This window comes from Nilaparvata lugens, chromosome 1 (assembly GCF_014356525.2).
Source record: "Nilaparvata lugens isolate BPH chromosome 1, ASM1435652v1, whole genome shotgun sequence".
Lineage (NCBI taxonomy): Eukaryota > Metazoa > Arthropoda > Insecta > Hemiptera > Delphacidae > Nilaparvata > Nilaparvata lugens.
The window spans coordinates 28,029,342-28,053,659 of NC_052504.1; positions in this window are offsets into that span (position 1 = coordinate 28,029,342).

The window sequence follows — 24,318 nt, forward strand, 5'->3', positions numbered from 1 at the left end:
CACGTATTGTGTTCATTTATTTTTTCAAATAGCCTATCAGTAATTTATGAGTTGGTGAGAATGAAAGTTAGTTACTGTATAAGGAATTATGATTGCTGAAAAGTGTTAAGATATTTTACCACCTTGGTTGTGCATTCTAAGCAATAACTTACTTGTGTACCGTACAGTAATCCTATTTTTGAGAATTTGAGCTATCCAGAAGCAAAAAACTTATGTTTTGAAGCAGCATATAAAACTGAGAGAGTTGTGATGATAAATAATCGTTATCCTTTCTTACCAGAGAGCATCGCCTAAATACTTGTTATTGTGTTAATTAATTCAGAGGAATTATCAAAGTTGAGTGTAATGAGTTCTGTAAGATTCTTACCGGTTAACGGCTCATGTGTTCCAAGTAATATAATATTACTAGTGTTACTAGATCCTGCTATGCAGCACAATAGGCCTATAATAATAGATGAACAAATTAACTGATATACTTCTACTACGAGTAGATATGAAACGTTTCTTTGTTTTATAATATTTATTAGGCCTATTTAGTAATAGAATATGCGTCATCACTCAATAAAAAGTAATCGGAAAGCAACGCAACAGGGTCAGAGTGAGTGACTGTCTCTTCATCCCTTATAACAATAGGCTTCGGTCTAAAAAAAAGCTGGTCCGGATCAAGTGAACGAAGAGTGAGGTAGGTTGCGATTGCACTTTCCTCCTCACCTCACTCTTCAGTCCTCACCAAGTCGACGCAATGCTATCAGTGTGACGAAACGGACCTGAAAATTGACTGAGTGTGTTCATATAAGATATCAATCAATAGTCACAAACGTTGCAACTACTGAACTACAGTGTCTATCATTGAAGATAGTCAAATTCTCTCCTTCCTCAGCTAGATTTATTAAACCACATGATATATAACGATTTCAAAAATATTTCATATCTCCTCAATAGTCAATAGAGTTGTATAGATGTGTGGTTGTGCTCATTACATCGTGTAGATCTAGATTCTAGATCTCTAGAAAATCTTGGGCATAACACGGCGTACAAATCGTGCATGTAGCCTATACTATTGTATGTGCATCTAACAGGCTCACTCTTTATCTTAAAGCTTTTCCCTTTTTACTTTCCTTGCCCTATTACTATAGGTAAGGAAAGTATTGCTTTCCAAAAAAAATCAAGGTAGGCTACCCCAAATTCAAGTTTTCTATACGTTTCAAGGTCCCCTGAGTCCAAAAACATTTTTACATTTTTCCAAACAAGCTCAAATTTCTAAATAGGTTACGGTATTGGTGATTGAAATTATTAGATCATAATATAACTCTAATTATTGAATTCAGACTCAAATATTGAAGAAAATCTTGGGCCTAACACGGCGTACAAATCGTGCATATAGCCTATACATGCATACACACTATATTGTATGTGCATCTTACAGGCTCAACCAACTGTCAAAGTAACTTCGTAAAAATCTGCTTTTTATATATTTTTTGTTGGATGATGCAATCATTTTTCGTACTGCTGGGTAATTATTTGCGTGGGTAATACGATGGGATGATTAAAAAAATATGCTCTTGGGTGAACTCGAGCCTTGATCCGCGATAGCCGACTGACATTGCGACGCTGCAGTCCACTCAGCTAGGCCAAACTGATGTTAATTAACTTCGATAATTGGCCTATGCAAGTTTTGAATTGACAATAAATATAATAACTTATCGTACAGAATGTATAGAACACTTATAGACACATACTTTTCAGCATGATATCACCCATTTTATTCATGATATCACCCTTGGGCTAGTAACACACGAGGCGCTTTATCAGACTAGTCGGCACGGCACGACAGGATAGGACGCTCTCCGATTGGCTGATTGAATTGGCGTATCGAGAGTAGGATACGACTTAAATTGCAACGTAAGTATGATACGACCAGTATACAACGTAAAAATTAGAGACTTCCTAAACGCCTTCTCACATATGAAAATGCCGATATCACCAATTCTTTGTATTGGGGCTGATAAGATCACACTTTTGGGAGTCCGATCTCACTAGTCGTCAAACCTGCAAAGCTGTAGAAATCAATCTTGAGATTCTTTCTCGTGTGAATTAGGAATGCTCCCCCATTCTGCACTTGACATTTTTTTAATTTGTGTTATTTGAACTCTATGTTTCTGTTATGTTGAAAATCTATTGATAACTCGAAAATCAGGATTTCTTCAAGTTTGACTGCGGATCCCATAGAGAATTGTACCTCATCATGCATGATTCCACTCTAAGAAAATAAGCATTAATCATATTTCAAATTAAGAGTTAACGGATTGGTTGACTTCTTTCCAAATAGGTAGCTGCAGTTTCAGTTTTATAATGTAAGGTGACCGATCCAAAGAGTAAGCAGATAGGGCGATATTGATCATAGGGGCACAGCTCAGACACAAGGGGTCTCAACTCAGTGGTGTTCCCCTGCACAAGGGATGACTCATCCGTCCCCTCACCCTTTGGCAACCGGCCTTTTTAACAATTCACTCCCTTTTGTCGCCCTTCGCCCCTCGCTGCCGTTGCCCCTTCACTACCAAGGAACCGCTTCCTTCTTACTTCAACAAAATAATCTCCCGATCCTGCTACAAACCAAATAGAACTACCTCCCACAACATCCATTCAAAACGTTTTCCAACATAATAAGCATCTATAGTGAACTTGTTGTTCTGGTATGTGCGCTAACTTGATTTCTATACTACTGGTATGTTGTTAATGATTAACCCCTGGGACTTGGTTTATATTGGTACTGTATATTTGTTATTCAGGGCGAGAAAGATAAGTTTGATTAGTAACTTTTAGTAGTAGTCTATTCTAACATCCAATTCAAGTATAGAAGTATCAAATTATTTGCACTCTTGTATTTTTGCACTGGGTTTTTTTAAAAACAACGCTTCACTGTCAACAGATTTTAGTGAATGATTTTCCAATTTAATAGAGTTGTGGTTCTACTTACATTCCGCATAATATTTCAAAAATAATTGGTTTTCTGTTTCGAGGAGATTTTGAGCGATATAAGATGGAAACAATGCGAATAAGTTGTTAATAGGGAGGAGAGGAGAGCAGAGCTCAGTAGAAAGCGCCTACCCCATCTATAAAATGGGATGGAATGAAAACAGAGGAAGAAAAAGAATGCTTTTGTTTCATCTGTTCAACCATTATGAGCCTCTCACAACTCGGCTTGGCAAGTGTTTGCAATCTCAACAGGTTATTTGATGTTGGGCCCGTCGAAATGCGTTTGACCCTGTCAGCCAAAACTACAATAGATGCATCAAATATTTATTTCTTATGATAAATTCTCTCTTTACTATTCCATCAAATAGGGTGGATGCTTATTTTCTTTTTTTAAGTGTTTGCAGTCTCAACAGGTATTTGATGTTAGGTCCATCGAAATTGTGTGACATTGTCAACCAAACTACAGTAGATAAATCTACAGCAGTGTAGATTCATCAAATCTCATTTTTATGAAAGATTCATTATTATTATACATCAAATAGGGTTTATATTTATTTTTCATTTGCTAAATGTTATACCATACGGTTAATTCATTATTTCAATTCAACAGAGCATCTTGATTTTTGTTTCTCAATATAGCGATGTGGTTCGACGTTTCAAGCTACTTACGTAAATCAAAAAAAAAATTTTTGGAGTAGGAGTGAACTAATCGAAGAGCCATCTTGACATCTTGTCTATTTTCATCAGTAAACGCATAGCTTTATCGCGTAGCTGTTATATTGGTTAGGGACATCTCGAAGTCAGGTAGCGGCAGGTTTAACAAAACTGTCTATTTGAAGAGAAGAAAATTTATTATTGATTTTGTAGTGATTGAACCCTACGAATTTTGAAAATTGCTATTATATCATCATTTTAATTCCTCCAAGATCTTTGAGAATAATTCATTGGAAACTTAACTTTGGTTTGAGAATGCAGTAATTGATTCATGATTAGAATAGATTAAAGGATTGCATTATTGAGACTTATCTATCAGATGTTGTTTAAAAATTGTGTTCAATTAGAAAGTCCCGCTTGCCGTTTGAATACTCTTTTGAATACGGTGTAGCAGACAATGAATGATAATATTGTGAGTTGCACTCGATGATAATAATGTCAGCTCTCCAGTCGTAATCAATCATGCCCCGGGAGTTTAATAAACCCCTTCACCCTCAACCCCACCGATAGAACAAATACCTGCATGACGTCAGTATGACGTACGTATCAGCCTATCCCATTGCCAGCTTACAAAAAGGGGTTCCTGCAAACTGTTTCCATCTCAAATTGATCAAAATGCATGCTCCACAGCAGCATTCGGTTCTCTACTCTCCACAACATTTTTCACTTTGTCCAGTAGAGAACTCTGTCAATTTTAAAAGGAAGACTATTGATACTAGATATCGAGATTTATTACTAGGCTGCATGTGCTTCAATATAAGGAAGGACAGCATACAGTACAATCATGACTTTTATTGGCAGATAATTGCAATCATTCAAGATTGAGTGACAAATGTAACTTTTGAAAGACCTGCCTTGCCCGTGTAAAGGATATTCATTTCGCTCCAATCTCACGACGAAACCTCCCCAATCTACTTTGAAATGAATGTATTGAAAAATTAATTTAATTTTTCTTAATTTTTTTTTAAATATGTGAAATATTTATAATGTTTACTTGTTGAAGGATAGGCAGTCTCGGCTGGAATATATTAATCGTGATACCAATTCACGTCTGAAATTTAATTATAATATATCAGGGGAGGAGATGGTACCTGTCATCAATAAAAGCCATATGTATATATAAATTATTATTGAAAGATTTTCATGGATAGCAACGATATTGTATTGTATTTCCTAATAGAGCTTATTTAATGGTGATATAGTGAAGTAATATTATTCGGAGCTACGTTATTATAGCGCGCTCCTTTAAAATTATTCAAGTTCTGTACTCGTACCCCAGAAACTACATCCAGAACTTTTAAATATAATTGGATGTTTTTCAAAAGAATTACGAGAATTTTCTTATCATATTCTGTGACTATAATATAATATGAGATAATAGAGTGACATTGATAGGAAAAAATATTAAGAGTTGAAAACTACTTTTTAAAATCGACTTTATTATTGAATCATTTTTTAACATGCAATAGTGAATTTTGAATGTACTAGCAAGTGAGTATAGCATACTGACAGTTTTGAGTACACATCGCGTAATGAAAATATTGATTAACTAGGGGGGAAGTTATGGGAGCCAGGGGTTCACAGTGAAGGGGCGACTGAGGGCTCCTATTCTCCCCCTGTTTATTGTACAGTCACTGCCAAAAGCTTGTCCCCTTATTTCGGAGGGCTGTTGGGGTTCTTTCCCTTCACCCCACCCCACCCATCTGTGAACCGAAAGCCGCTTGGTGTGCCCCTGCCTGCTTCCTTTGGTTTTATATTTCCAAGAGTAGGTGGCATCATGCTGGCTGAGTGCCGGACGAGAGGGGAAACAACAAGACATTTTTCAATCTTAAAGCGTGACATCTATATTCAAATAACAATTTCCATTCTGCACATATTCAATCCTAGCTGTCATTTATTATTATTGCTATATCTATAATGCAGTAATTTCATTCTCTTGTATGAGTAATTCAATAATGGCATAATCTATTCATTCATTTATTCATTGGTATTATCAATAAAATTATATTGGAAGATCAAAAACAAATTCATAATAATACTCTTCGTAACACAAAGTAGCTCACTGAAAAGCCGACAGCTAAAATTTATATAGACTAAGTCATTAATTCATTCCAGTTTTCTAGTTTATCTCAAGTTGGAAAATAATGAAATTTTAAGGATGAATCAACTAACAATCAAAGTTCAGAAGTGACGGATCAAATTAATTGTCTTCTTTCTGATTGGGTGATTAATGATGATATGAGCAAGAGTAGAGAAGCCTGTTTTATAGAGCATATTTGTGTAAGGGATCGTGTAGAGCACTCAAAACTCATTCAGAAAACTCATACAATTTCAACAACTTTGTGAAAGTTGATAATATTGAGAATGTTCATATGAGAATGTGATTCATTATAAATGTTCAAGTTCGTGTGAATGACAGTAGCATTGCATTTTTAGTTTTCCATCTTACACTTTTTCATTTTAAAGTCTTCTCCGTTTCTCAATAAACTTGAAAAACCTCTACTTTAGGGGAGTGATTGTCCTCCAAGGCAGAACCGTCTTATCGCACAAATTGAGATAAGCACCACGCTATCAGTTCAATAAGATGCTAGAATAATATTCTGTGAAATTTTTCTCCATTGGGGAATCCTATTTCCTCCTCAATGACTAATAGACCCACATTTTTTAACCGTAATAATTTATTGTTGAGCTGTGATCTAGAGATTGGGGAAGAGTTACAATACGTTTTGATTGTATTGAAGTGATTTAAGAAATTCTATCAACTACTTCTTAGATTAAAATGCTGATAGTTTCCATCGTGTTTGATAACGTTGCTTATATTTCTACTATGGGATTTATAGAGTTGTCGATTTTTTCATTGCAGGGATTTTGTTCGTTCAGTCAGTTATCGACTAGAAGGAAAGAACGGCCGCATATAGTTGAAGTTGCTTGGTGTGCGTAGCAGGCAGGACCCCTTCTTCGGAATGGTAATATTGTAGGAGGGGGTGCGGAGGATGTGGACCCTGGGGTGGGTCGATTCCGGTCGGCAGGCAAGCAGGGCTTCTCGAAAGGAGGGAAACCCAGGGGCCTTTTCTCAACCCAACAAGACGACAAGTGGTCCAAGGTCTAAACTAGGGGAGTTTCGGTTTCAACGGGACGATTTCTTTCAAAGTACACCTGTGTCTCCACTGTAGAGACTACTCTTTACAAAAGACATCATCAATTCTATGGATACCACTAACTGAAATATCCCGTCCTCATATTATTCCTAGTCAATAATCTTCAAATCTGTAAATCATTTAAAAATTCAGTTTAGTAGGAGACTGCCCTTTACCATCTCATAGAATTGTTTTTTTACTACAAGCTTTTTCTGAATTGGAATTCCACCAAATGATTTTCAATACTGTGATACAAATTATATACTGCTAAATGGAAATAGTAAAAATAATAAGGTATACTAGTAAGGGATTTTCTCAGGGTAAGACACCTTGTAGCTTAAAGCTATGATATCATAGTATGAACCTTCTCTTATCAATGACGAATAATTATCACTCTCGCCTGCCTGAAGTTATAAATCAGCTTTTATTCATTATAGGAATCACAGTACCCACAGTAGCCCTATATGTAGCTATATGGTCATAGAATATGATGTAGGCCTACTCAATATTAATCGTGATTAAATTAATTAATACATTAACGTACCTCTTATAACATTGAAGATAAAATTCCAATTCTGTGACACCATCAAGATATACTTGAAATTTAATAGCAATTCAATAAATTTCTTATCGATAATCCATCAGTAACTCTAATTAGAACTTCGATGTTTTAGATTCTTCTCCATAATCATCCTTTTCCTATTTCTGGATAACTTCAAGGTCAATCTTAATTTTTATTTGGAAATTCCTCAATCACAGACTGAGAAATGAAGTGCGAAACACATGAAGGCCTACTCAAAATTAAACGTAATTAAATGTTGTAATTTGTAGATGATGTACACCGTGATTGCAGGATAATGAATATTTATGGTGGAAACTGTGAATTCTACTACTACTAAGATTGGGTTTACCATGTAGTTGATTCACATGAACAAAAATGTTATATTCATTGATTATATTTTATGGAATGATATTTCCAGACTCCAAGAGGAAAATGTTAGAGCCTATGGGAGGAGCAACAAAAGGAGCCTGCAGCAGCCTGGGAGGGGGTAACGCGGAAAAGTGTACCATCAATTGCAAAAATCAATACGTTTATTAACCGTTGAAACAAGGCTGATACGCAACATTCGCTTTCAAAATGTTGTGTACACAATTTTTAAAATCTCTGCTGATAATTCAGATTTTACAATAGCTTTCAAAGACTATTGATTGACAAAATATACACATTTTAATACATTCCTTCCAAAAATCAAGCAATCTAGAAAAATCACTCTTCCAACATATAAATGGTCTATATTGTAATAAAACTGGCGTTTCCAGCAACAATAGAACGATATTATTACCGTTCTTGTTCAGTATGTTTGCTTCCAATACTTTGACATTCACCTTGGGGATGTAGACGAATTTCACATAAAGTGAAAGTGGAATATTAACATGTTATTCTAAATATAATCAACAACTATCGTTAGAAAACAATACAGAACGTTCTATTGGAAATCTCAACAGGACATGCACTTGTCGATAGGATCTAGCTTTATTAATAGACGACACTCTTAATAAAGTCAGAGATTAATCACTCCGTAGCTTCAAATTAGTTTGAAGTGTTTTATTTTAACAATATTTTTCCCTTATGCATATAGAATAGAAACAGATTTGATGGCTCCTGCTTCGATCGTTCGTTGATTCATCGTGAATTAAATTTTTCAGGGGTGGTGCTTCATGCATTACGCTGTAATAGCGTAATGTAATAGCATGTATAGCTTAAGCTATATAGCTTAAGCTAGAGGAAAGCTATACTGTCGAAGGCGTGGATCTATACGTAGTGCAGTAAATATAATGTTCAATTCAAATGATAATAAAACTATTACTGTACCGTTCCAGAAATCATATTTTTTCAAATCATTATTCTGAACATTTCTCACTGGAACTTGTCATATCACGACGTTTTCCACCAATATACACTAAACTGGTGCATGAAGAGGGAATATATTGCTAGTCGCAGAAATGAGAGGGAATATAGAGGATGGAATAGCCCCTTGATATTTTTGAACAATTCTAATAATAACTTTAAGTGTGTCACGTAGCCCATCTGCCCATGTGAAAAGCTTCCCATGATGACACCTACCACCTCTCCCTCCATATCCCTGATAATAGGTTTCCAAATGATTTCCTCCCCAGTATTAATATATTCGGTGAACCCGGAAAACTATAGCACTACATGCAATTTCCCTATGTATATATAAAGAAAAGTGAACACTAAGAGTGAAATTTTATCATTATGTCTTTCATTGATCTACTGTAGGTAATTACAATAATGAATTGACAGACTTGCAGGAATATCTCAAAGTCAATATTAATTACCATCAAGACTCGTGTTAGATTGAGATGAATAATCATATCAGACAATTAATATTAATTGTACGATAAAACTGTCCGCACCAAACTATTAGAATTCTAGAAGATAAGTAGGCTACGAGAATGATACACAAAACGTGTGGTGAAGGGTCGAAGTAGTGAGCAAAGAAATAGGCAATGAATAGGGTTTGAGTTGATAGGAGAATTGTCTCAAAGTGGTGGTGGTCTTTGTCGAACAACAATACAGTTACCACAATAGCTCTAGGGGTGGAGGAAAAGTCAGACAAAAGAAGCAAACAATCCCAACGTGATGAGCGTGAAGGAATAATGTAACTTGACAGGAAAAACAAAGCCTCTTCAACTAAATAGAATCTGTTTGTCTATTAAAACGCAAGTGAGCCACACGAGCGCTAACGCATCTCATAAGATTTTACGAAGGGGCAATTTTTTCATAGAGTAGGCCTACTTTGAACATTATCTCGATAAATGTAGCACGTACGACAACACTAGCCTCTCATCTCCTATATTATGGAAATAATTAATAATTTCATCTGCTAAAATCTATGTAAAACTACGTTAAAATGAATCTACAATTATAGAAAGAGGAAAGATGTTAAAATGAATCTACAATTATAGAAAGAGGAAAGATTACAAGAAAAACTGTATTCTTTTCTCTCTAATTCAAGATTCAAAAACATAAACATGCTTCAAAAGTACGAGTATATTATTTTTCAGAATCGGAGGTGCTTAGGAGTAGTAAGTAGGCCTGACTGTCCCTTATCGGAAGTTTTAGATTTCAGAAGTATTGATGCAATCTGCAAAAGCATGTAATGTTGAAAATAACTTCCTTGGTCCACTCCTCCATGACATGTTCAAATTAGCATTACAGCGCCGAGTCACGAAATAATAGGTTGAATGGAGGAGATGAGAGTGCTGTATACACATCAAATCCACCCTCCATGACTTCAAGCAAAATCAATCCCACTTATTCATCCAAGTTTGAACTACAGTAGTTCGAGGAAATGTTTGGAAAGAGCAACGTTCAATAGAAAGTTTATAAGTTGAATGGACAATTATTTCTTCAGATAGATAGATAAAGTAAATAGAAAATGAAAATGGTTACGTCAATGAAAATATTAATTAATGTTTGTGAGAATGAATTAGAAATTATATAAATAATATTGGATAGACATTTTATAATTAACAAACTTGAGAATAGAAAATAGCAATTTCCGATGAAATCAGTTAGTACACAGCATGCTCAATCGCAGCTAACACTGTTTAGTAAGAGATTTTCGTATTCTGTTTTCTTTCTCTTTAAGCAGCTATCCTTTTATAGTTTCAGAGCAAAATGAAGAGCAAGATGAGGGGAACCATCAACCATTGAAGGGGCCCCAAGCTGAGAGCATAAAAATGCAGCGGATGGAGAATTTTAGGCCTGGAAAGAAGAATAAGCAAACGACTTGAGCCCCAAATGTCTTGTGACTAGGGGGGTCGACTGACGGGCGCCGCCGAGGGCGGAGCCTTGCATTTTTTGCGCCCCAAGTATTTGGCCCCTCGGGGCTAGTTTCATGGTTGGGGGTGGGGGTGTAGGAGTATTGTTGGGGGTTAGCACAGGAACGGCTACACACAAAATTATCCCATTGCCTGCCGCGTTCTATCTTTCCAACCTTTTATATATATATAGAACAACGTAAGATGAATATGTATATTTTACATCGATGTTCCAATCCGAACTGCTTTGCTTCTCTCTGCCCTATTACGTAGATAGGCCTATCTTCTCTTCCTATACTAAGGTCTATCATCTACGTTGAGAATTAGTTTGTAGCGTTCTACTGATTTCTGAAGAATCTTCACTGGTAAAATTGAGGAAATTCATTCAGACTTCAATGTATGAACTGGATTACCCAGGCGATATTCTTTTAAAAGACAGTTTGAAAGAATCACGTGTTTCTATATTCTTAATTTAATCTGTGGCAGATTTGAGTATCTTTTACTGTCATATATCAAGATAGATAGGCCCTCACTACTGTAAAAATTGTATTTTTAAGCCTTCATAGTTTGTTTCTCTACTACCTACATTCCAGAACGAAGATGTAGCCTACATCGTGGATGGAGCTGGAATAAGTATTGTGTGTGGCTAGGGAAGTACTGATTCTGATTATCCAAAAAGCTAGCCTTCTCTTATCGCACATATAAGGCTGTGCAAAGGCTAAAAATAAACTTTCTACTGGTGATATTTTTCAAAGTTTTTCGATTTGAGTATCATCAAGCTATCAAAATGAAAAAGTTTTCTTGGGAAAACATTTGTTTTCCGATCATTAGTAGGCCAGCTCTGCTCCTCCGCTATGAGCTTCAAAATCACTTTCCGGTGGTTTGTAAATAAAAAAAAATCAAGCTCACTTATCTTTCATCATCATCCCTCTTATTCACGCACAAGCCTTTAGGCTTATGTGAGCATCATACTCAGCTAAAAATTATAGCCCAGGTTCTCTAGCAATTTTTCAATATGCTGTTGTGAAGATATAAGTCACCGTAGGCTATAGGATTATTGGGCTATACTGTAAATGGTCACGGATTTACAGAGAACGTTTTTACCTATAAACCTTCACCTATTCATAAATAGGTGATAAATATTTTTATTATGTCATAGTCATATTTACCTATAATATGTAGACCTCACAACAAAATTCGCAGTTCTGCTTGCTTATCTATCCCCAACGTTGCAGATCACCCTTCTCGGTATTGTAGCTGCGTTTGTCACAGACCATTATAATATCTACGTCTAATAATATATCTATTATTCACTACTGTTTAGTACTGCGCAGCCTGAATAGCCTACAGCCTTCAGTCCCATTACTTGATTATTTCAGAACAATAATCATTCATGTTCGCTGCAAGGACAATTTCAATCAACCATCATTACAAACTACTGTTACTTAGTTTCAAAGTGCTTCCTCCAGTGTTTCTAATCTACAGCATGCAACCAACTTATTCGAGTAGGATAAAATTCGATTTGAGGCAAACTTTCTAATGGAAATGAGTCTTGAAAATTCTCTGCTTCAAGTATACCTAGTCTAAGGCTTCTCAACTTCAGCCTGCTTCGTACCGTCTGATCACTGGTTCGAACCCGTGTCATGTGTATATTTTTTGCTGAGAGTGATGCTCACATAAGCTCTTGCGTGGGTAATGAGACGGATCATGATAAGAGATCCTTACAGCTTAGTAGCTTAATATTGACAGTACTGGGAAGAATTTTTGCGCAATCCGCGAGAAATAAGGAAAAATTTTTGCGCAAATCCCCCTTGGGGGGGGAAGAGAGAGAGACAGTGAGGGAAAAAATAATTTCCCTTTTTGGAGGAAAAATTCCCTACTGACAGATTAAAGTGAATCCATCTTTATACTGTCAAATTAAAGTGAATCCATATTTCTACTGTCAAATTAAAGTGAATCCATCTAATGCTCTACTGTCAAATTAAAGTGAATGCTAAATGAGTGAATCTGTATTTCTACTGTCAAATTAAAGTGAATCCATATTTCTACTGTCAAATTAAAGTGACTCCATCTAATGCTATACTGACAGTGAGAGTCAACCTTGGAAGATATGCTCAAATTATTCTCTCAGTCAGATCTTACTTCAGCATCATGAATCTCTAAGATATAAGAACCCAATTCAACTTATACTGACAGATTAAAGTGAATCAATCCCAGTCTAGTATAGATAAGAAACTCTTTTGTAGATGTGCTAAAACCCTATTACTCTTTAAGTTTCTCGTTCTAGAGTTAGTTGCAAGGATCTTTAAATGCAAGGATATTACTTTAAATGCAACCCTAAAATCTTTAAATGCAAAGTGAATCCATCCAAATTAAAGTGAATACATCTTTATACTGTCAAATTAAAGTGAATGCTAGATGAGTGAAAAAATAATTTCCCTTTGAGGGAAAAATTCTCTACTGTCAAATTAAAGTGAATGCTAGATGAGTGAATCCATCTAATAACTTATACTGTAAAAAGTGATTGGTTTGCTTTCCACCCGACAGTTAAGAAAAATTTCACAAATTTATATTCAAATTTTCTATGTGCTGTACAAACCGCAGGCGTTGCTTTTTAAGTGTGCTCTCCGAGAATATCTATAGTAAATTTAGTACGAACAAGCATTCCAAAAATGGCTATAGATATCCTCAGACCTATATCACTTGGGGTATCAGCTCTATTGATGTCTTAACAGAGAGAGGTCAATGATCTTTTACATTTTTTATCTGCAATGTCATACAAGCATTTCCCAAAGTTCATCGGTATTTGTAACAATAGTTGAGAAATCATTTGCACTACAATAATGTAGATGACCTGTATCTAGTATGTTCATATAGGTAAGAAATCACCTTGCTATGCTTTCAACGAAGGCTATTTCAACGACCCCCACTCCACCTCCCTCTCTTATGAGCACACACCAATCAAATAACTAACTAACCTTTGATTTGCTATGTCCTCCTTTGTCCTCCTTTGTACTCTGTTCTCCTCCTCCTCCCCTCCGAGGACAAAAATTGTCCTCCGTTCTCCTTTGTCCTCCTCCTCTTCCTCCTCCTCCACTCGTTTAGCAGGAAAGAAAAAATGAGAGAGGAATCGGGGGGAAGGGGAGAGAGGTAAATGTCATGAGGATTGTCACAATAATTTTCTTTATTTTTAAATTATTATACATACATCAAACCATATCTATGACCAAATCAAATACAGAAAGTAACTCTTTCCTTATTCCTACTGGGTGTATATTTAAAAACATCTAGCTTGATTCTAATTTTATAATTCAAATCTATGTTCGGCTTTTCAAATTCTTCCTCTAACCAATAGTTTGAGACATACAATGCTTCCACATTTTCAAACTGTAGGATATACCGAGTATTGTTTCTATTGTACACTTCTTTTATTGCAATAATGACTAACTCTATACCTTGTGGTAACTCTTCTAATCTTTTACACTGTCCTACTTTTACTTTCCCTTTAATTTCCAGCATTGTGATGTTATTATACTGCTCCACTTCTTTTTGTGTGAAGGGAGTGTCTTCCAAGTTTTTCCATACATCTGACAGAAACTTAAGTGATTCTATTCTAGGAAATGTATGACCATTATAGCTTGTCATACCATTGACTGTAATTACACAAATTTTCTCTTCCCTTGGTAGACAAATAATTTCTTTTTTGTCAGTGTAAGGGATTACAAAATAACCCTCTTTCTTGAGAGTTTCGATAGCTTTGTATGCATTAATAAAAACATTTTTATGGCACCCCTTTACAAAGTAAACATTTTTCAAATCATCTTTCTCCCCCAGTACACCTACATATGGGAATTTCCCAGTATTATTCACAGTAAATGCAGTCACATTGTACACTCCACTTAGATCAAAATTTCGCCAATGTGAATGGAAATATGGCTCAAGTTCCTCTCTCAAATTTTCTATTTCTTCCTCAAATTCTATAAGCTGTTTGTGCTGCTCCTTTATGCTCTCTGTAGCCTCTAAAAACTCAATTTTCCTCCGTTTTAGATCAATTTCATCCAGTTCTAGCTTACGCTTCTTGGTTGATAGCACTGAGATAGGAGACAAGGGCTGTATCTCTTTAACAGGGTGCGGGAGAAGCTTACAGCTTATGTTTGCACGTTTTCTTAAGACTTGTGGTATCAAGTTACCTGTTGCTACAAGACCCAACTCATCTAGGTCAACAACTTTGGATATGCTAGAGAAAACTGTGGTTGACTTGGAGAAATAAGTCTCTCCACTCTTAATATAACACTTTTGTATAAAACTAATATTGTCCTTGTTGTCTGCATCCTCGAAAATTTCCACATAATTAATAGGTAGTAGATTAAAGCTAAATGCAGAGATTACATAGGATATTATTTTATTTCGTTGTTGTGGATTGGTAGGGAGATTTAATTGTACTCCAGTCAATTTCTTGGTATTGCTATTTCCCCAGTAAACATATTGTAAGAGATTGTTAAAAACCAAACAACAGCTATTTTTTAAATTATCTGTCAGTTTTCTCCACATTTTAGCCAAGGACACAGAATAATTGGAGCATTTTGGAAATAATTTCTACTATCATTCAAGAGTGACAAGCTATCTTGAATAGGCTCAAAGATTTTGCTATTCTCTCTATTTGTTAAACTATAGTTATAGATTGTAGCTTCCAAACGTGTAATACCATGCATTTTAGCTGCATCAGAGGTAAAGGTTTCCCGTAATCTTGTATCTGGACAGGCAATAAAGTCTACAATATGGTTACCTAACTGCTTATTTACACCAGGGCTTGTGATTTGACATACAAACTTATTATAAATTTTTACTCTCACATTATTATTAACCCAAGTCAAGCAATCAATCCCAACAGTTTTATTGTTATCTACTATCACATTATAGTCTTCTTTATATTCTCCTTGAAAGCAGAAACAATGATTTGTAGTTAGAAAGTCACACATTCCATTCTTGTTGAATATTCCAGCAAAGTCCTGTGTTATGTCCAAGTCTAGTAGATAGAAGTGCTCCTTCCTCAGCTGCTCCAATAATCTCGGTAGTTCTTCTATCAATGTAGCAATTGGCACATCTGCAAGCTCCACTTTGTAAGGTATCCCCACTGGTTCCTGGTATTTTTGTTTCACTTCATTGTAATTGTCATTGCCAAGCACTTGTAGAATCTTTTGAGACATATCACTTCCTTTGTCCAATAGGTAAGGTAGCTTTGCTTTGACTCCATGTTTAGCTGACACCATATTTGAGAATTTGCCTCTTAAATATAAGTTGAATGCACCACATATATCCTTTTTTAGAACAAAACGTCTCTTATCCATTGCCTCACAATCATCCAAAGCACAGATTTTCACAAGCATTATATTGTCACAAAAAGGTTCTGTAATAGGCACAAGATTTGAGTCATCCTGCACAAACAGTTCTTCCCCACCAGTGTAATCAATATTTCCAATGTCTGTCACAAGGTTGTCATTCCACATGTTTTCTGATAGAAGCCACAAACCAAACCGCTCATTGGTAGGCTTGATTTTATTACCACAGAGCATAGGCACATTAAACACCTTAGAAGTATCCATGTTTACTCCACCATTGACACTATCAAACTGAACGAATGCAGATCAATGCAGTGGTATTTATAGTAAGATAGTTGACAAAGACTGGTCATGTGATATGGTGTGATCATGTGACAGGGGTAGGAGGAGTGGGGGTCATTGAAACAGCCTTCGTTGAAAGCATAGCAAGGTGATTTCTTACCTATATGAAGATTTTAATGAGCATTTTTTCTTGGCTGTGAGAAAAATCATCATGTCTTTCGAAAATTTCGTAAGACATGGGTCTGGATGGGTGTTGAAGAAAATTGAATCACTGGATGTAAATGTAATCAAATATAATCCTATATACACATCCAGTTTCATTCAAACACCCCAGTTTTTGAAAAACAAAAAATGTATTATAAATGTCAAAAATCTTTCTGACGAAAAATGTTTTTTGTGGTCGGTCCTCGCATATTTCCATCAGAAACCAAAGGACTCACACTTAACTGTAAAGTATTTGAGCAAGTTTGCTCACAGACTCAATATGCGAGGTGTAAATTTCCCAGTGACGACATGCAATATTAAGAAATTCGAAATACTCAATCCGGACATTGCAATTCACGTCATCGCGTATGACAACAAAAAGTTTTTCCCCTACCGTACAAGCATTTTCCGCACGCGTTAACACCAAATTAATCTTTTAATGTTGAAAGGCGATGCAGGAAAAACACATTATTGTTTAATCAACACCGTGAATGGGAAAAACGGGCTATCGCGTCTTCTCTCCCACCTTTCAAAACACGATGGACAAGTACACATTTGCAATTTCTGTTTTCACCGGTTCACATCAAACAAATCTATAAATGTAGACGGGAAAGCAAATTTGTTGAAACATATGGAACTTTGTTCCAAGTTTGAATCTCAGCGCGTTTCATATCCTAAACGCGGAGAGACAATTAAATTCAAGAAACTAGGCGCGACGTTGAAGAAAAAGTACACTATTTACGCGGATTTAGAAACATACATTGTGAATATTGATAATGATGATGATGATGATGATTCCGATTCCGATGAAATTACTCGTAGTTACACCAAGAAAACGGCGCGGCATATTCCTTGCGGGTATTGTTTTGTTGTTATAGATGTAAACGGAGAAATCGCCTACAGACCTGTACTCCATAGATCGAGTAGTTTAGACGAAAAAATCATGGAGAAATTTCTTCAGGAAATTACAGATCTTGGCGAAATTTTGTATGAGGATATGAAACGTGAAATTCCGATGCAACATTTGACCGAAAGTGAAGAGCGCGAATTTAAAATTCAGTAAACTGCGGGCTTTGTGCTGAACTGTTCTCAGAAACCGATATTAAATGTCGTCACCACGTGCACGAAACCGGTAATTACCTATGTGCAGCACATGTTTCTTGCAATTTAACAGCGCGTACTCCAGATTACATTTTGTGTTATTTCCATAATTTCTCCGGTTTTGATTCACATTTTATCCTGAAAGCGCTCGGTAAATGTAAAAAAGAAATTTCCTGCATCGCAAATATGTCAGAAAGATTTTTGACACTTTCAGTAGGCAAAATTAAATTTCTAGATTCCTACAAGTTTATGTCTGAATCCTTGGAAGTATTGGTGCGTAATTTGGTAGAAAGTACAGACATGGAAAAGAAGTTCGAAAGATTATTTTCGGTGTTTCATGATCCACCTCGCGAACACAGACAGCTCTTGTTGAAAAAAGGAGTATATCCCTACTCGTACATGAGCTGTCCCGAAAAATTCGCGGAAACATCGCTCCCTCCTATTGAATGTTTTCATAACAACTTAACTGATACACCTCTGACACGCAAAGAATATGAGCATGCACAAAGAGTGTTCTCAACATTCAAGCTGAAAAATCTAGGTGAATATCACGATTTTTATTTATGTTTGGATGTAATGCTATTAGCAACAGTATTTGAATCCATGAGGTCTACGCTTTTTAGCTCATACGGCCTCGATGTGACCCATTTTCTTTCCCTCGCGGACTTCACCTGGAATTGCATGTTGAAGTACACTAAAGTCGAATTGCAATTACTTACAGATCCGGACATGCATCTCATGTTCGAAGCGGGAATGAGAGGCGGGGTCTCATTTATCGGTAAACGTTATTGTGAGGCGAATAATAAACATCTACCTGAGACATACGATCCCTCAAAACCGTCTAATTATCTCCTTTACGTGGATGCTAATTCTCTTTACGCGGATGCTATGAGCAGACCCCTCCCTTTTGGGAATTTCAAATTCCTCACAGAGGAAGAAATTTCCAAACTTGATTTCGCGAATTTGGACAGCAATTCAGGAACTGGTTACATAATTGAATGCGATCTCGAGTACCCGAAAGATTTACACGATAAACATGCCAGCTTCCCTCTCGCGCCGCAACACTTAACTCCCCCGCGGGAATTGCTGTCCGAGTATCAGACAAATGAGAACGGTCAGGGAGTGACCAGAAAACTCATGAACACACTTTTTAACCGTGAAAAGTACATTGTACACTATGTCAATTTAAAACTCTACCTTCAGCTCGGTTTGAAATTATTGAAAGTGCATTGCGTCATTAGTTTTTCCCAATCTCCCTGGCTGAAAAGCTACATTGACTTCAATATCCGGAATAGACAGAACGCGAAAAATAAATTTGAAATATCCTTCTTTAAGGCCTGTTGCAATCTTTGTTTTGGTAAGACTATACAATCAGTTCGGAAACACATTAATGTTAAAATTATTACAGACGAAAAACGATTAGACAAGTACATTTCAAATCCGTTATGCAAACGCTGGCAAATAATTAGTCCGGACGTGATCGCGGTTTTCTCTCGTAAATTGGAACTTAAAATGAACAAACCTGTCTATTCCGGCTTCAGTGTACTGGAGTTGAGTAAATTCCATATGTACGAATTCTTTTATTGCAAATTACAAAAAATCGTACCCTGGAACCGCGTAGAACTCTGTATGACCGACACCGACAGTTTTCTTCTAAACCTAAAAGTCGAAGATGTGTATCAGTTGATTAGAGAAAATTTGACCCTTTTCGATACTTCTAACTATCCACCTGCCCACCCTTGCTTTTCCATGGAAAGAAATAAAGTTGTAGGTAAGTTTAAGGATGAAACGGGCTCAAGGCCGATCTCTAAATTTATAGGTCTTAGATCGAAACTTTACAGCTTTTTAGTTGGTAATGAGAATGATGACGAGGTTGTAAATAAATGCGTAGCAAAAGGAGTAAAGTCATCGGTTAAATGTAGAAAACTTAATTTTAATTTGTATAAGAAATCATTGTTTGAACGTAGTGTACATGTAGAAAAATTTAGTATGTTAAGATCCTATAACCATAGTATGTTTCAGGTCGAATGTGCAAAAATTTGTTTGAGTCCTTATGACGATAAAAGATACATTGAAGAAAATGGTCTGAATACTCTCCCTTTCGGTCATTATAGTCTCAACACTTCAACTGATTGATCAGTATGTGCTGTGACAATCATCCAACACCACTAATTTGATTTGTCTGTTGTAAATATCATGAATATTATTAGATCTAAGCTAGCTTTAGAGCTTCATAGCGTGCCGCGTGTGAACTATCCCACTCGCAAGTATGAACTGAAAAGTGAAAAAGATCTCCTTCAAGCAGACCTTATTGAAATGATAAGTTTATCACGTTTTAATAAGGGTTATAAATATATCTTAGTTGTTATTAATTGTTTTACAAAATTTGCATATTGTGTACCATTAAAAGACAAGACAAGTCAATCTGTATTTAACGCTCTCCAACCAATTATTTCTAAAAATAAGGGCATTAAGCTGTTCCAAACAGACCAGGGAACAGAATTCTTCAATTCAAAAGTTAAAGCATTATTAGATAAATATAGTATTAAACATTACCATGTTTTTACCGATAAGAAAGCCTCCATAGTTGAAAGGTTTAATAGAACACTTAAAGCAAAAATTTATAGATATTTAACTGAGCATGGAACAAAAAACTGGTTAACCAATCTAGACAGTTTAGTTAAAAATTATAATGCTACAGTGCACAGTTCAATTAGAATGAAACCTAAAGATGTTCGTAGGAAAGATCGTACACATGTTTTATCATCATTGAATTCTGCATTCAATAGACGATATAAATTGAAAAATTCAAAACCAAAATTTAAGCTAGGCGATATCGTGCGAATCTCGAAGAAACGATTATTTTTCGATAAATCTTATAACATAAACTGGAGCGCAGAGTATTTTGTGATTCATTCTATATTTCCTTCCAAACCTATAACCTACTCACTGAGAGATCTAAACGGTGAAGTAATTAGTGGGCGGTTTTATGCAGAAGAAATTAAAAAAACGCAATTAAACGAAACGGAGAGACAAGTGTATTTGATTGAAAAAATATTAAAACGTGATAAAAAAGGATTGTTAGTGAAATGGATTGGATTTTCTAAACCTAGCTATATTAGTAAAGATCAATTATTAGATGAAAAATAGTTTTGTAAATAACATGTACATTTAAATACATTCCATTTATTGTAAATATCATGATGTACATTTGTTGAAAATATATTAGCTCCTCATAAAAAATTGGTTCTCATTTCGTAATATAAGAATCCATAATCTGTCTGATGATGTGGAGAGGAGGTGGAGAGTGTTGCTCTGCATTCCAATCTCTGGGAAACGCCTCTCTCACACAAGTAGCGTCATCATGACCTCGGTCATTGTTCTAACTATTCAGTGGCTTATCAGATCACGCTCTGTACGTTTGTAATCATGAGCCAATTACCAATTGTTAACTTTGATACCTTAATTACAAATAAAGAAAAGCCTACATTTTGTAAAAATGGGAATCTGCTACCTCACAATGCGCGAATGTTAATAATTTCTCCTAGTGCTGGAGGAAAAACAAATCTCTTATTTAATTTAGTATTTGCTGAAAATGGTTTAAAATTTAAGCACATTTACTTATTTAGTAAAAGTTTATATCAACCAAAATATGTCTTTTTAAAACAGGTATTTGCAGGTTTGAAAAATATCGGATTTCACATGAAAGATGATGTGAGTCAAATTCCCCATCCAAACCGAATCCCTGAATATAGCTTGGTAATTTTTGATGACTTGCAACTGAGTAATGTGCCACAGATTAGAGAATATTTTACAATGGGTCGTCATCGTAATATTGATACTGCATATTTAATTCAGAGTTATGGTGCCACACAGAAACATTTCACTAGAGATAACGCAAATATGATAATAATTTTTAAGATGGATTTATTGAGTCTCAAATTAATTCACAGAGATCATGTTGGAGGAGATATGTCTTATAAAGATTTCAGTAAACTTTGTCATACAGTTTGGAATCGTAAACCGCATAACTTTCTTACAATTTTAAAAGAATGTACTATAAAGGAAGGAAAATATCGGGATTCACTGGACACGATACTTTCCCCTCAGTAGAGATTAATTCTTTGTACAGTCATGTTGTCTAAAACACATAAGAGTAGGAGGAGGAGGGGGAGGAAGAGGAGAGGAAATAGCTTAGTAAATAACAGGAAGGAGAATTTAATAGAAACGATTAAGACATTACGAAAGGTGATTAGTGACAAGCATAAAAGCCTTATTAATTTTGAAAAACGAACGGATGAATTCAATAGGAAATCTCTTTCGCCATTAATTGAACCTATAATTGAATTGGGAAAAACCAAATCTACATTACATTCTAATCATGATGTAAAAAAGGAAGAAGTAAAAGAGGAACAAGAGAGTATGGAAATTGATAATGAAGATGATGATGATGAGTATGAAGATGAGGAAGAGGGAGAGGAGGATGGTGATGATGATGATGATGATGATGTTGGTGCTAGCAGAATCAATGATTTGTTGAGCAAATACCTAACAGTGTTTCATAAGGAAAAGTTGAATAATTCAATTACTTATGGAGTTTCATACAAAGATCAAAGTGAAAAGTATTATATCGGTGATATACAGGTAATATTTGATAATGGATATATAGATGTTGATAAAGAAAGAATTCAATTAACTCGCGGATTACTCGAATTATTATTCAAAGCGAGACCAAACAGAAATCTTTATAATAATGATGACCTTGACAAGTACAAACGTATCTTATTACTTACTGGCGTACATTTAGATCGAAGAGGCTATGTTAAACGTAATCATGGAATTAAATCGCAATTGATTCAGAAATTATTTCCCAGTAAAAAACTTGTTAAAAAGAAGGGACAAGGTTTGTTGAATTTTGCAAAAAATATTTCTCATGAAAGAAATTACCAATACTTTGATAGTTTTGATGAACTAGTGGAAAGATTAAATTTACTCTATTCCTCAAAAGCTTCTGGGAATTCTGCTCATGATGTTGAGATTTCATCTATACTAGAAGAGCTCAGAGAAGCAAAACTAATTATTTAGTGTCACGATGACCTTGCATCGATTCGGACGGATTGAAACACCTACTGCTACCGCTTCAACTGCTGAGGTTTCCTGTAATATTGATGTCATAACACAGACTATAATTGATTCAATAAATCAGCAGGGAATCAGTGAAGCTGTTAAAAGTTCATTACAGAATTTTAGTGCAAATATTGATAAAGTTATCATAGAGAGAACACAAACTCTACAGAGTGCATTAGGAGAAGTGAAAAATTTATCAGATACCTTTTCAACCCAGTTGGTTAGTATTGACAAAAATAAGGTTGATAAATCTTATTTGGACGAAAAATTGAAAGCCATTTCTGATAAAATTAAAAATTTAGAGATCTTGGACAGAAACTATCTTAACACTAAACTGAAACAGCTTAGTACAGAAATTTTTACTAAAGTAAATGAAACACAACCGTCAGTAATTGATAATAAATATTTAGATACTGTTTTGGAGAAATTGACTAGTAAAAATATAACTAAGGAAGAATTTGAAAAAAGATTATCTGGAATGGCAGACGCAATAAAAGCTACTATTTTTGATGGGATTAAACAATTCGTTACAAAGGATGCTGTTAATGGTCTGATTAAACAAATTACTGAGCAATATGCACAAAAAACTGATTTAAAAGATTTTATTAAGATAGATGAATTGGATCTTGCTGTTAAAAAGGTTAATGATGAACTAACAACCTTGATTACAAATTCTGAAAAAGATACTGTGATGAGACTGCAATGTTCACCCGCTTTTATAGATTATTTAAAATTATTCATTCACAAAATGGCCTACGATATTGTAAGGAATTACGCAAAAGTTAGTTTTAATATGAATTGGATAGAAGCTAAACAACATAATTTGACTGAGGAACAGGTGGGAGATTTGATTACATCGAAAATGGGTCTTGGTCAATATGCTGGGTTTGTATTAGCCCCAAAAGAAAATCTATAACGAGCGGTAAGCATTGTAAGCATAGCTGGCGAGGGAAAGCAGCAACGCGCGAGGAGGCCCGAATTGGGTGCATACCAGTCTGCTACTTGTCTAAAACACATAGGAGCGCATCACCATTTCTCTCTATAACCTTGGCACGAGCGATGGATTTCACTACGTAACATCACATTAGATAAGGAAAGTATAGCACGCGTCGAATTGCAGCAACAGAAGGTGTCATTTGCTTTGAAACGTTCGAACTGATAAGATGAGTGCTTATTTCGATTGCACAAGCTTTAATGAATTTTCAATTGATGCAGACCCACAAGCAAATTGGGGTTTTGACCATTTGGCTTACGATTGGTATACTGTAACCAATGTCACATTTCCTGATAGTGGTGAAATTTGCATACACATAATTGATAGTGAAGGAGACTTTAAAGAGGTTATCAACTTGCCCAATGAGTATTCTCTAGTCTTAAACAAGCATAAACTTAAAAGTTTTCTTTCACGCTCGTGGGAACTTAATGTCAGTGGAAATCGAATTTTCCTAAGAGAACTGCACCGATATTGATGATGTTGATACCCCAAGTGATATAGGTCTGAGGATATCTATAGCCATTTTTGGAATGCTTGTTCGTACTAAATTTACTATAGATATTCTCGGAGAGCACACTTAAAAAGCAACGCCTGC